Source organism: Artemia franciscana, chromosome 1 (assembly GCF_032884065.1).
Source record: "Artemia franciscana chromosome 1, ASM3288406v1, whole genome shotgun sequence".
Lineage (NCBI taxonomy): Eukaryota > Metazoa > Arthropoda > Branchiopoda > Anostraca > Artemiidae > Artemia > Artemia franciscana.
Window position 1 is genome coordinate 42,836,194 of NC_088863.1, and position 12,838 is coordinate 42,849,031.

General features: G+C 36.6%; 1 protein-coding gene across 3 annotated transcripts in view; it reads left to right on the forward strand.

Moving 5' to 3' along the window:
• The window catches only part of LOC136029961 (TATA element modulatory factor-like), a 241,771-nt gene that overhangs the window by 9,704 nt on the left and 219,229 nt on the right, over positions 1-12,838 (forward strand). The gene's annotated exons all lie outside the window — the stretch shown is intronic.

The following is a 12,838-nucleotide window of genomic DNA, read 5'->3' on the forward strand; positions in this document are numbered from 1 at the left end:
TAGGTCACAGGTTCATCCCCATAAAGTTTTGCAAGTCAATATCTTAAAAAAAAACTGAATAGAAACTCGCTCTCTCTCCTTCTCTCTCTCTCTTTCTCTCTCTCTCTCTCCCTCTCTCTTTCTCTCTCTCTCTCTGTCCCTGTGTGTCTTAGCGTTTGTTTGCCTGTCTCTGCGTCTGTCTGCATGCCTGCGTATATGACTGTGTGTTTATGTCTCTCTGCCTGTGTGTCTGAGCATCTGTCTGCCTGTCTTTGCGTGTTTGACTTTGTATGTGTTTCTCTCTCTCTCTCTCTTCCTCTCTCTCTCACTCTCTCCCTGTCTCTCTCCCTCTCTCTCTCTCTCTCTCTCTCTCTCTCTCTCTCTCTCTCTCTCTCTCTCTCTCTCTCTGTGCCTGTGTCTCTGAACGTCTCTTTGCCTGTCTCTGCGTCTGTTCTTTCTCCCTCTGTCCCTCCCGCTGTGTCTGAGTGTCTGAGTGTCAGTTTTTCTGTCTTTTCGTCTGTCGTCTGTTTTCATGTCTGTGTGTCTGACTTTGTGTGTGCATGTGTGCTTTTTTCTCACTCTTTCCCCCCTCTCGCTCCTTCTCTATCTCTCTCCCTCTCTTTCTCTCTTTCTGTCTCTTTCTCTATGTCAATGTGTCTGAGAGTCTGTTTACCTGTCTCTGCGTCTGTGTGCATGCCTGTGTATATGGCTTTATGTGTTTGTGTTTGTCTTCATCTCTATCCCTCCCTCTCTTTCTCTCTCTCTCTCTCCCTCTCTCCCCCCTCTCTCCCCCTCTCTCTCTCCCTCCTCTCTCTCTTTCCGCCTGTGTGTCTCAGCGTCTGTTTTTGTGTCTCTGCTTTCGATAATTTTTTTTCTGAGTCAGCAGCTATAACACACGTAATTAAGAAACTACCTGAGTTTGTCGTTCTCAAAACCGGTTTTATTAAATTTTTGATACTCACTCAGCAACTAAGACACTCAAGACTTAACTTCTAGCTGAATTTGTTACAGTCAAAGGTGAATTTATTAAATATCTTGTACTAGGCCTGCAACTATAGTACACAGAATTTATGAACTAGCTGAAATTTTTGCACTCAAAACTGGCTTATTAAATTTTTTATACTCAGTCAGCAACTAAGACATTCGGAACTTAACTCCTTGCTGAGTTTGTTGTAGTTGAAAGTGCATTTATCAAATTTCTGGTTCTCAGCCTGCACCTATAACACACAGAATTTATGAACTAGCCGAGTTTGTTGTTTTGAAAAGTGGTTTTATTAAATTCTTGATACTCAGTCAGCAACTAAAACACTCGGAATTTATCAGTTACCTTATTTTATTTTTACTAAAAATTGCTTTTATTAAATTTTTGATGCTCAGTCAGCAACTAAGACACTCGGAACTTTCCTACCAGCTTAGTTTGTTATATGCAAAAGTGCTTTTATTTAATTGCTTCTCACGGTACATTCCTTGATTCAAGCTTCTTTCTAGCTAGTAATATCATTCATTTCCTTATAACAGGCCACATAATAAATCTTTGATTTAGGTCTATCAAAATTACCAATCTAACAACCTATTGTCCTATGGCCCACTTCAAAATATATTGACTTGACCGAATTATTTGTTTATAACCTCTCAAATTTACGTAGATATTAATTTTAATTGTCAATGTCAACCTCATTACCAGCATACCATGTCAAATTCTAATATGAACAATGTCTTTGGAACATTGTTACTGTCAGTTTAAGATAAGAAAAAAAGTTGAAAAATCTCTAATTAAAAAAAAAGTGAAACAAAAATGTCTCTATCAAAATTATTTTTATGGCACTTGATATCCACCAAGTGAAATATAGCGATCGCAAATTCTGTCGGTTTGTCTATCTATCGGTCTGTCTGTCTGTCCCAGTTTTGCTACTTTAGGCACTTCCAGGTAAGCTAGGACGATGAAATTTGGCAGGCGTATCAGGAACCAGACCAAATTAAATTAGAAATTGTCTTATTCCTGATTCGACAATCTGGGGGGGGGGAGCGGGGGATACGGTTAAATCGGAAAAATTAGAAAAAAGGTGTTTTTAACTTACGAAAGGCTGATCGGATCTTAATGAAATTTGATGTTTGGAAGGATATTGTATCTCAGACCTCTTATTTTAAGTCCCGACCGGATCAGGTGACATTGGGGGGAGTTGGGGTGGGGAAACCTAAAATCTTGGAAAACTGTTAGAGTGGAGGGACCAGATGAAACTTGGTGGAAAAAATAAGCACAAGTCCTGGACACGTGATTGACATGACTGGAATGGTTCCGCTCTCTTTGGGGGAGTTGTGGGGGGGGGGGGTGAATTAAAAAATAAAAAAAACGAGGTATTTTTAACTTACGAAGAAGTGATCGGATCTTAATGAAATTTCATATTTAGAAGGACCTCGTAACTCAGATCTCTTGTTTTAAATCCTGACCGGATTTAGTGTTATAAGGGGGAGGGACCGGAAATCTCGGAAAACGCTTAAAGCGGTGAGATCAGGATGAAACTTGGTGGGAAGAATAAGCACAAGTACAAGATAAGTGACTGACATAACCGGACTGGATCCGCACTCTTTGGTGGAGTTGGGGGAGGGGAGTAATTCGGAAAAATTAGAAAAAATGAGGTATTTGTAACTTACGAACGGGTGATCAGATCTTAATGAAATTTGATATTGAGAAGGATCTTGTGTTTTAGAACTCTCATTTTAAATCCTGACCAGATCCAGTGACATTGGGGGCAGTTGGAGGGGGAACCGGAAATCTTGAAAAACGCTTGGAGTGGAGAGGTTTGGACAAAACTTGATGGGAAGAATAAGCACAAGTTATAGATACGTGATTGACATAAATGAAACGGATCCGTTCTCTTTGGGGGAGCTGGGGGTTGTTAATTCGGAAAAAATAGAAAAATTGAGGTATTTTTAACTTAAGAACGGGTGATCAGATCTCAATGAAATTTGATATTTAGAAAGAACTCATGTCTCGGAGCTCTTATTTCAAATCCCGATCAGATCTGTTGACATTGGTGGGAGTTGTAGGGGGAACTGTAAATCCTGGAAACCACTTATAAATGTCGTAGATTTGTGATTGATATAACTGGATTGGATCCGCTCTCTTTGGGGGAGTTAGGGGGTGGGGTTCAGTGCTTTGGCGATTTTGGTGCTTCTGGACGTGCTAGGACGATGAAAAGTGGTAGGCGTGTCAGGGAGTTGCACAAATTGACTTGATAAAGTCGTTTCCCCGATTTGACTATCTAGGGGGCTGAAGGGAGAGGAAAAATTAGAAAAATTGAGGTATTTTTAACTTACGAGCGGGTGATGGGATCTTAATGAATTCTGATATTTAGGAGGAGCTCGTGACCCAGAACTCTTATTTTAAATCCTGACCGGCATTAAGCCTCTGATTTTCCTTTTAAAGCAATCTATTGATTCTTAGAAATTGCCAGAGCTCGTGTCATATGAGCTCTTGGCTCTTCCGACCTCGTCACAAGTGCCATATGAGCTTTTAGCTCTTGTTCTTATAGTAAAAATCATGAATAACATATCTGTATCATATCCATTTTGTGTTTCGAAAATATCACAAGTGAATTTCTGTTGTTATAAGTATACTTAATGTTATTTTAAGACTTTTAAAAAAAGAAAAACTTTCTTAATCCAAATATATTTCTATATAAAATCCTATATAAAGTACCAAAATAATTCCTTGTCCCAATAAAAAGTGGAAAAAAAAATCAAAGTTGAAAAAATTGAGGCTGGAGGTATTGGGGCCCTGAAGGGGGACATAGCACCCTGGATGGGTACATGGGGACTCAAACTAATGCGTTAGCCCGGTACTGTAAAACCTCTGTGCTTGGGACCATTACATTATGAGTAGTGCTTATGGGCGTAGTCATCGGTATTAACAGGATACTACTCATTTTATTTAATTGTTAATTCATAAGGTGATATGTCAGGGTTTTTGGCAAATACAAAAAAGGCTAATAAAAGCTGAGCTTTAAATAGGCTTTAAATCCATAAGGTGATATGTGAGGGTTTTTGTTAAGTTCGGAAAAAGCTCATAAAACCTTGGCTTTAAAAAGGCCATTGGGTAGGGATGGGGGAATGGTAGAGTTAAAAACATCTGCTACTTATTACCATTCATTATTTACTTGGTGTGGTCCCAATTTATACGGCTGGTTTCGTTCTTCCTTTTCCAAGAATGTTTACTACACATATTCCGGGAAGAAATTTGTGTAGGAATCCATGTACTAAAAAATCGTATCTTGTCGTCAGGGTTATGTATTATATACGGATATGTGGGACAGTTGAAATATTCTAAATTGAATATGGGAATATTTGGCATACACTTTTCAATTAAAAATTTATCAGTGGATACATTTCCCTTTACACTGTACAGTGTATGCCTTTACAGGGCATACACTCTATAAAACTGAATATTTCTTTTACTTTCCCTTAAATAGTATTTAGTTCCTTCCCAGCCTCATAGAATGGGGGAATCACTCTGTCATAGAATCCCGGTGCAATGTAGTACTCCACAAGTCTCTATTTTAGACGTGTATATTATAATTGACATGCCAGTGATAGGAGGACACTTCACTAAAGTCCATATACAGCAATAAAAATGCATACTCAAAGACTAAACCACACCAGGAGTTCTTTAAACAAATGTATCCACAATCGAAAACACCAAACATCTTTGAAACTTCTGTGATACCTTGATCAAAATCAGTTTATCAATTGATAATAACTAGGCCCAATTCCCATTCTTTTATATCATGTATTTTGGCATTCAAATGTATCCATGACATGAGGCCCTACGCAAGATACTGTGTACATGGTTTTTGTATCCAAAGGCCCATTTCATCGAGAAATAACAGTTGGCAAGCTGTATTTCCTGGAAATATTATTATCCCCGAAAGCAAAGATAACGCTGTATGAATTTTAGGAATGGTTGGAGTAAATGGCACTTAAAGTGCATAAGGGTCTCCGGGGGTAAATGGCACTGAAAGTGCATAAGTGGCCCTAGGGGTACATGGCGCTTAAAGTGCATAAGGGACCATGAGTGCATATGATGCTTTGAACATAAAAATTATATTTGAGTTATGTGTGTATTATTGTAAAAAAAAGGTGAAGTAAAAGAAATTGGCCACTCTTGTTCAGATAAAAAAAAGAAATCTAAACCCTTTTCTGGCAAAACCCGTCAATTAACTCCAAAATGAATAACCAGGTAATAGGCTGGCTTTTGGGACTGGACATGAACCAGCCTTCCACAACATTTTCTACACTCCACCTAATTATTTGAAGCCTTGTCTCCATTACATTCAAAAAATTCACACCAAAAATAAGCTAAATTTAAAAATAAATTATATTACACAAAACTATTATGGTGTTACTTCAAGGAATAAAATACCCCACTGACATTTAATTTGTTTAAACAATTGTTGTTACTTTTTGTTTATTTAAATTAATTTTAATAGTTTGGTATTCTATCTTTGAATTACTTTTTTTTTGTTGTGGCCTGTTTATTATTTTCAGCATACCGCTTATTCTCTCTTCTGCACTTTTGTTTTAATTTTATTTTATTTTTGATGTCTCAGGAAAGTTAAAACCAAAAAAGAGCTAATATTCTTTGCTAGCTTTATTTACCTCTAACCTTAACTTTTAGTTTCTAGAAGAAACAAACACACAAAAAGTTACTTTCTCTTTAAATCTTGTCTCCATAGAAGTTAATAAAGTCAAGCTTATCCAAACACGAAAACTCTTGAAAATAGAGTAAAAGAAAAATGTCAAAATTGTTGCTCAAATGGAGATGTGACACCCCTTGACACAAAACAAAAAACGAAAAAACATCGACAAATAATTAACAGTTAATTTGTAGTGCATTTCGTTCAATTAATGTTTTTTCAGCTTTGCGTAAAATTGAGCAAAAGAACTGTTTTCTTTATATGTTTACAAAAATGGGAGTCCGGCTTATACCCTTTCCCCTGAAAATTCCACCCCGCGGAATATTCTCCACCCTTTTCGACGCGTAAAATTCAGTAGCCGACGAGAAAGTAAGAGAAATAAAAATAATAAAGAAACGAAGGGTTTTGTTTTGATCAATTGCACATGTGTTTTAAAACACATGGGTTTTGCATACATTTATTTAAATGGCTTAAAATCAAGGAGCTTTTTGGGCCAATATTAACCTAAACCTTTAAGCAAGGAATTTTCAAAACAATTAGTATATGAATAGAACTGGTTGTTTCAAACGACATCAAACACTACAACCCTGAGGAAATTTGCCTGATTTTTTTCTATGAATAAGGAAAACATCTCGAAAAGGTTAGATTATCTTAAAGAAAATCAAAGAGATCTTTTATCTTAAAAAAAATTATACCATAAGATTCGGCGTATTTGAGAACCCTACTGTCGATGTTTCTAGCTCATATCTAGAAAAACGTTGAAGTTTGTATATTTTCCCAGAAGATGCGTGTTTATTTGTTTCCCAGGTGCAGGAGTGATCGTATCAAATCGATGGTCTTAGATGATCACAAAAGGGTATATTCAAACGGATTAAAAGTTATATTGTCCTTCAAAAGTGATCAAAAAGATTGTGCCATGGGAATGTGGTATTTTCTACCAATTTGTGGCACCCAGCTAATATTTGGGCTCATGGAGGACCAAGTTGCTATCGATTATAAATATTAAGATAGCTATTTGGTTAAAAAAATATAAAGACTACATATTGAGGTTCCCAGTTGAGGTGGAAGTAATACTTCACCGTGGCGCATTTGTTTCTGAGAAGTCACGTAGTCAAACAGTTCGTTACCGCGAACTGTTTGACTGTCTAGGAGTAAATCGGCCCAATAGTAACCAAAACTCTAAAAAACAGAATTGAAATGACATTAGATGCTTCAAAAGAATTTGCTTTTTATGGTGATCCCAAAAATATAAAGTTCATTAAGTTTAATGCTGTACATCAAAAGCTACAAACCTGAGAATATTTGCCTAAATTTTGAAAGGAGGGGGGAAAACTCCTAAAAAGTCAAATGATCTTATCAAAAATTGCATCAGCAGATTCAGTGTATCAGAGAACCTTACTATAGTGGTTTCAAGCTCCTATATACAAAAATGTGGAATTTTGTATTTTTTGGCAGAAAAAAGGTCACGGATGTATGTTTTTATATTAATTTATTTTTTTCACCAGTGTTGATGAATCGATCCAATTTTCCTAGAAGATCGAGAGAGAGTTCATTCAAATGGAAATCAAAAGTTCAAGTGCCCAATTTTTTCCCCAAAGACCTTCGATTAAAATTGTAGCCATTCTATTTTTGTTAAGTTTTAGTAATGACATGACCCTTCATAGTCTTTGGGGAAAGGGCTATAAGTTACGCAATTTACCTATATTGTTCACATGTAGTATTTGCTATTGGGAGATATACGAACATTTTTCGGGATGATTTCGTGCGAGGAGATGGGGATTTTCCGTCGTATAAATTTTCCACGGGAGGAAATTCTGGGGGGAATTTTCCAGGATGAATATTACACGGGGGGGATTTCCTGACGTGATTCTAAAAACGTTAGAAATTAAATAAAAATAAACAACTGTTCACAATTAAAAGTAAGGAGCAATATTAAAGCTTAAAACGAACAGAAATTGTAATTTAGATGAGGCTTGTCCCTTAGTCAACTCTCGCTCTTGACGCTAAAGTTTGATTTTTTGACAACTTTTTCAAAACTTTCTTTGAATAAACTGTTACTTGCTTTTTCGGAATAAAGAGCTATGTCATTTTTTAAATTAGCCTGGTTCAGCCTTTGAGTTTGGCTTTTTGTTATTTAAATTAGATTTTTAAAAAATGCCCCTTAAAGGTACTTCAGACGAGAAAAGCTTCTGATATGCGCTTAGTGAACACGTTCTTGATCGCAAGGCCGGTATCATGTACTATAGTTGTTGGTAGGTATGTCACGCACGGGGGGAGGGGATGCCACTCTCCCAGTGTTTTCAGCCAGTCAGATAAAAAAATGAGTTTGTCAAATAGTGGAGTGAAGTTGTGGTAGGCGAATTTCAACGGGCTGGTTGAAATATGTGATGTACAACCAATGAAAGAAGATCAGTTTCAGTCTGTATTAAACAAAAAAAAAACAAGTTTTTTTAAATGAAAGTAAGGAGCGACATTAAAACTTAAAACGAACAGAAATCACTCCGTATATGAAAGGGGCTTTTCCTTCTCAACGCCTCGCTCTTTACGTACACTTCCCAGTAACCATTACTATATGTAAACACAGGTCAAAGTTTGTAACTTGCAGCCCATCCCACGGGGACTGCGGGGGAGTAAGTCGTCCCCAAAGACATAGTTATTAGGTTTTTCGCTTATGGTGAATAAAATGGCTATCTCAGAATTTTGATCCGGTGACTTTGGGGAAAAATGAGTGTGGGAGGGGGCCTAGGTGCCCTCCAATTTTTTGGTCACTTAAAAAAGGCACTAGAACTTTTAATTTCGGTTAGAATGAGCCCTTTCGCGACATTCTAGGACCACTGAGTCGATACGATCATCCCCTGGATAAAAAAAAACAACAAATAAACACGCATCCGTGATTTGTCTTCTTGCAAAAAATGTGAAATCCCACATTTTTATCGATAAGGGCTTGAAACTTGTACTATAAGGTTCTCTGATACGCTGAATCTGACGGCGTGATTTTCGTTAGGATCGTATGACTTTTAGGGGGTGTTTCCCCCTATTTTCTAAAATGAGGCAAATTTTCTCAGGCTCGTAACTTTTGACGGATAAGACTAATCTAATATTTAAAATCAGCATTAAAATGCGATTCTTTTGATGTAACTATTGGCATCAAAATTCCATTTTTTAGAGTTTTAGTTACTATTGAGCCGGGTCGCTACTTATTGTCATCAATTTTTTATTGAAAATTTCACATTTTTGTAGATAGGAGCTTGAAATTTTTTCTATAGGGTTCTCTGATACGCCGAATGCGATGGTGTGATTTTCGTTAAGATTCTATGACTTTACGGGGTATTTTCCCCTATTTTCCAAAATAAGGCAAATTTTCTCAGGCTCCTAACTTTTGATATTGAAGACTAAATTTGATGAAATTTATATATGTAAAATCAGCATGAAAATCCGATTCTTTTGATGTATATTTTAGCATCAATATTCCGTTTTTTAGAATTTCGTTTACTATTGAGCCGGGTCGCTCCTTTTTAACGAACGTTTTTATTAGTAAAAAAATATACGTAACTTAAGAATTAACTTACGTAACAAACTTTTATATTCTTATATTTTTGATTATATATATGAGGGGGTTGGTCCCCTCGTTAATACCTCGCTCTTCACACTAAATCTTGTTTTGTCCCAATTCTTTAAAAATGAGACCTGAATCAGAAAGGCCGTAGAATAAATAGTTGAAATTACTTAAAAAAATTTTAGCATAATGAGCGAAGTATTTATCTCCTCCTAAATACCTCGCTCTTTATGCTAAAGTACTTTTAGAACCCCTCATATGCGTAATAATCTCTGTTCGTTTTAAGTTTTAATGCCTCTCCTTACTTTCAATTAAAAAAAACTTTTTCATGTTTATATTTTCATTGTTTTGTTTTTTTAAAAGTAATGCTAGAAAATCCTGCGCCCTTTTCATTGAATTTCTCTTCCCCCATGAAATATTCCTCCAAGGAAAGATCCTCCCATATAGCCCCCTCCCCTGAACCCCACACCCAAACCAAAAAAATCCCCCTGATAAAGTCGGTACACTTCCCAGTAACCATTACTGTATGTAAACATTGGTCAAAGTCTGTAACTTGCAACCCCTCCCCCAGAGACTGCGGGGGGTAAGTCATCTCCAAAGACATAGTTATTATGGTTTTCGACTATGCGGAACAAAATGGCTATCTCAAAATTTTGATCCGTTGACTTTTTTTGGTCACTTAAAAAGGGCACTAGAACTTTTCATTTCCGCTAGAATGAGCCCTCTTGCAACACTCTAGGATCACTTGGTCGATACGATGACCCCTGGGAAAAAAAAACTAACAAAAACAAACAAACAAATAAACATGCACCCGTGATTTGTCTTCTGGCAAAAAATACGAAATTCCACATTTTTGTAGATTGGACCTAGAAATTTTTTCTATAGGGTTCTCTGATGCGCTGAATGCGATGGTGCGATTTTCGTTAAGATCTTCTGACTTTTTGGGGGTGTTACCCCCTATTTTCCAAAATAAGGCAAATTTTCTCAGGCTCGTAACTTTTGATGACAAAGACTAAATTTGATGAAACTTATATATTTAAAATCAGCATAAAAATCTGATTCTTTTGATATATCTTTTAGCATCGAAATTCTGTTTTTTAGAGTTTCGTTTACTATTGAGTGGGGTCGCTCCTTACTACAGTTCGTTACCACGAACTGTTTGAAAGGACAAAATTGGGTAATTTTAAAATCAATATCACCAAAATCAGTCGTTAAGAATGACCGGCCAGTCGACGAAATTCCATTGCCCCCCTCCCCGAACATTTTGGCTAGTGATACCTCTAGTTAGGCCTAGCTACTAGACCAAGTTCATAGGCAATAAATATTTCCCCGCCTGCTTCCAATTGAAAATATTACGAAGAGAATATGCGAGATCTACAACAAACTTATTTTTCTGAAATGTACCCTGAGTAGAAAGACATTTGCCTATTTATATTCAACTCTATCCCATCCCCACCATGGGTGCCGGCAGGGGGAGGGGCCATAGAAAAAAGAAACCAAAGGAAAGAGAGCAGAATAGGGAAAAACCATGGGGAAAATGTGAGCTGCTCCATTGTTGTCTGCCGGCCAATAGGCTTTGACCCTTAATAAGGAAAATATAAGTTCTAATTTGTGACTGATTGACCCCTTTCCAGTTTTTCGCAAACATTCTCTCTATTTGATTTGGTTGGAGTAACAAAAAAAAAAATTCAAACTCCTCATAGTAATGAATGGTAAGTAAATAACGATCCTTGTCAATAACGAAAGTATGATTGCCTAACAATTGATAAGTTTCAGTCAAAGAATCAGCTTTGTATTGTGATCCTAAATAAGTATATTTTTTTTTATTAGTAATTGGTGTAGTTATTAGTACACAAGAAAGTTCGTATAATTATAAAAAACACAAGGAAAACAGCTTAATAAGGGGCAATTTTCGTAAAAATATGTCGTCAACTTTTGCTTACATTGCAAGAGTACCCATGAGCTGATATTTGAAGGTAGCCTACTGTAATCAGAAATATTTCCTCTGAACGGAATGCTGGGAATTTCTGTGTTTTCCCCGTGAACGGAAGCGTTTTTGTGTTTTATTATCATTTTTTTTCAGGAGTGATTGTGTTTATCTAGTTGTCACTTTGAAAAAGATTTAATTTTTATGTGTTGAATAAATTTGTTTTTGGTATTCAAAATTAAATTAAAAATATCGAATTAAAAATTTTTGTTTGATTTTCTTAATCTTAGTTTTAGTATTTTATTTTGAACTAACTAATTTGATAATGCGTTACCTTTTTTTTTATAAACGCTTTCTAAAGACATTAAATATTTCGATGTTTAATAACCAAGTTCAAAGCTGTCGATATTTTAAGAAATACCCGTCCAATACTTCGACATTGCTCAATAGAACTGAATGCTGGGAGGTTTTTGTAATTACTTTATTTTTTCATTTTTGTATACTTTTACTTTAATTGGCATAGTTTTTCCATTGCATTTAGAAAAATGTTTGTCTCTAAGCTTAATTAAATAAAACAAACAAGTTTTTTCCATTGAAAGTAGGGAGTAACATTAAAACTTAAAACGAACGAAAATTATTAGTTTATGAGGGGGTTGCCCTCTTCCTCCACACTTCACTCTTCAAGCTACGGTTTTTTGGCACTTTAAAAAAGTTACTTATTATTCTAATTAAACGACCCTTGTGATTCAGGAGTCGTTCTTATGGCACTTGTTCTTCGGCCAAGTGCCATATAATGATAGCAATTTTTGTCCGTTGGTCTGTCGGTCGGTTGGTCGGTTTGTTGGTCTCTCGGTTTCGGTTTTGCTTGTTCTGGCGCTTCCATATAAGCTAGGATGGAAAGTTGGCAGGAGTATCAGGGACCAGACCAGATTAAATTAGAAATAGTAGCTTCCACGATTTGAGCATCTTGGGGGGGGGGGAGTGGAGGGACGGTCAATTTGAAAAAATTAGAAAAAATGAGGTATTCTTAACTTACGAACGGGTTATCAGATCTTAATGAATTTTGATATTTAGAAGGACCTTAGCTCTCAAAGCTCTTGTTTTAAATCCCAACCGGATCCGGTGACATTGTGGGAAGTTAAGGGGGAAACGGGAAATCTTGGAAAAGAGTGGAGAGATCGAGATGGAACTTGGTGGGAAGAATAAGCACATGTCCTGTATACGTAATTGAAATAACTGGCTGAATCATCTCTGTTTGGGGGAGTTGGGGGGGAGGGGTTCTGTGGTTTGGTGAGTTCGGTGCTTCTGGACGTGCTAAGACGATGAAAATTGGCAGGCGTGTCAGGTACCTGCACAAATTGACTTGATAACAGTTACTTCCCGATTTGACTATCTGGGGAGTGGGGGCTAAAGGGAGGGGAAATCATGAAAATTAAGGTATGTTTATTTTACGATATGTGGAAAGATATAATGTCTCAGATGCTTCATTTTCAATTCAGATTGGATCTGGGGACATTGGGGGTGGAGGGGAAACGGGAATCTTGAAAACGAAATATTGGAAAACGCCTAGAGTGGAGAGATCGGAATGAAACTTGATGGTAAGAATAAGCACAAGTTCTAAATACGTGATTGACATAACCGAACAGAATTGCACAGTTTGAGAATAAGCACAAGTTCTAGATA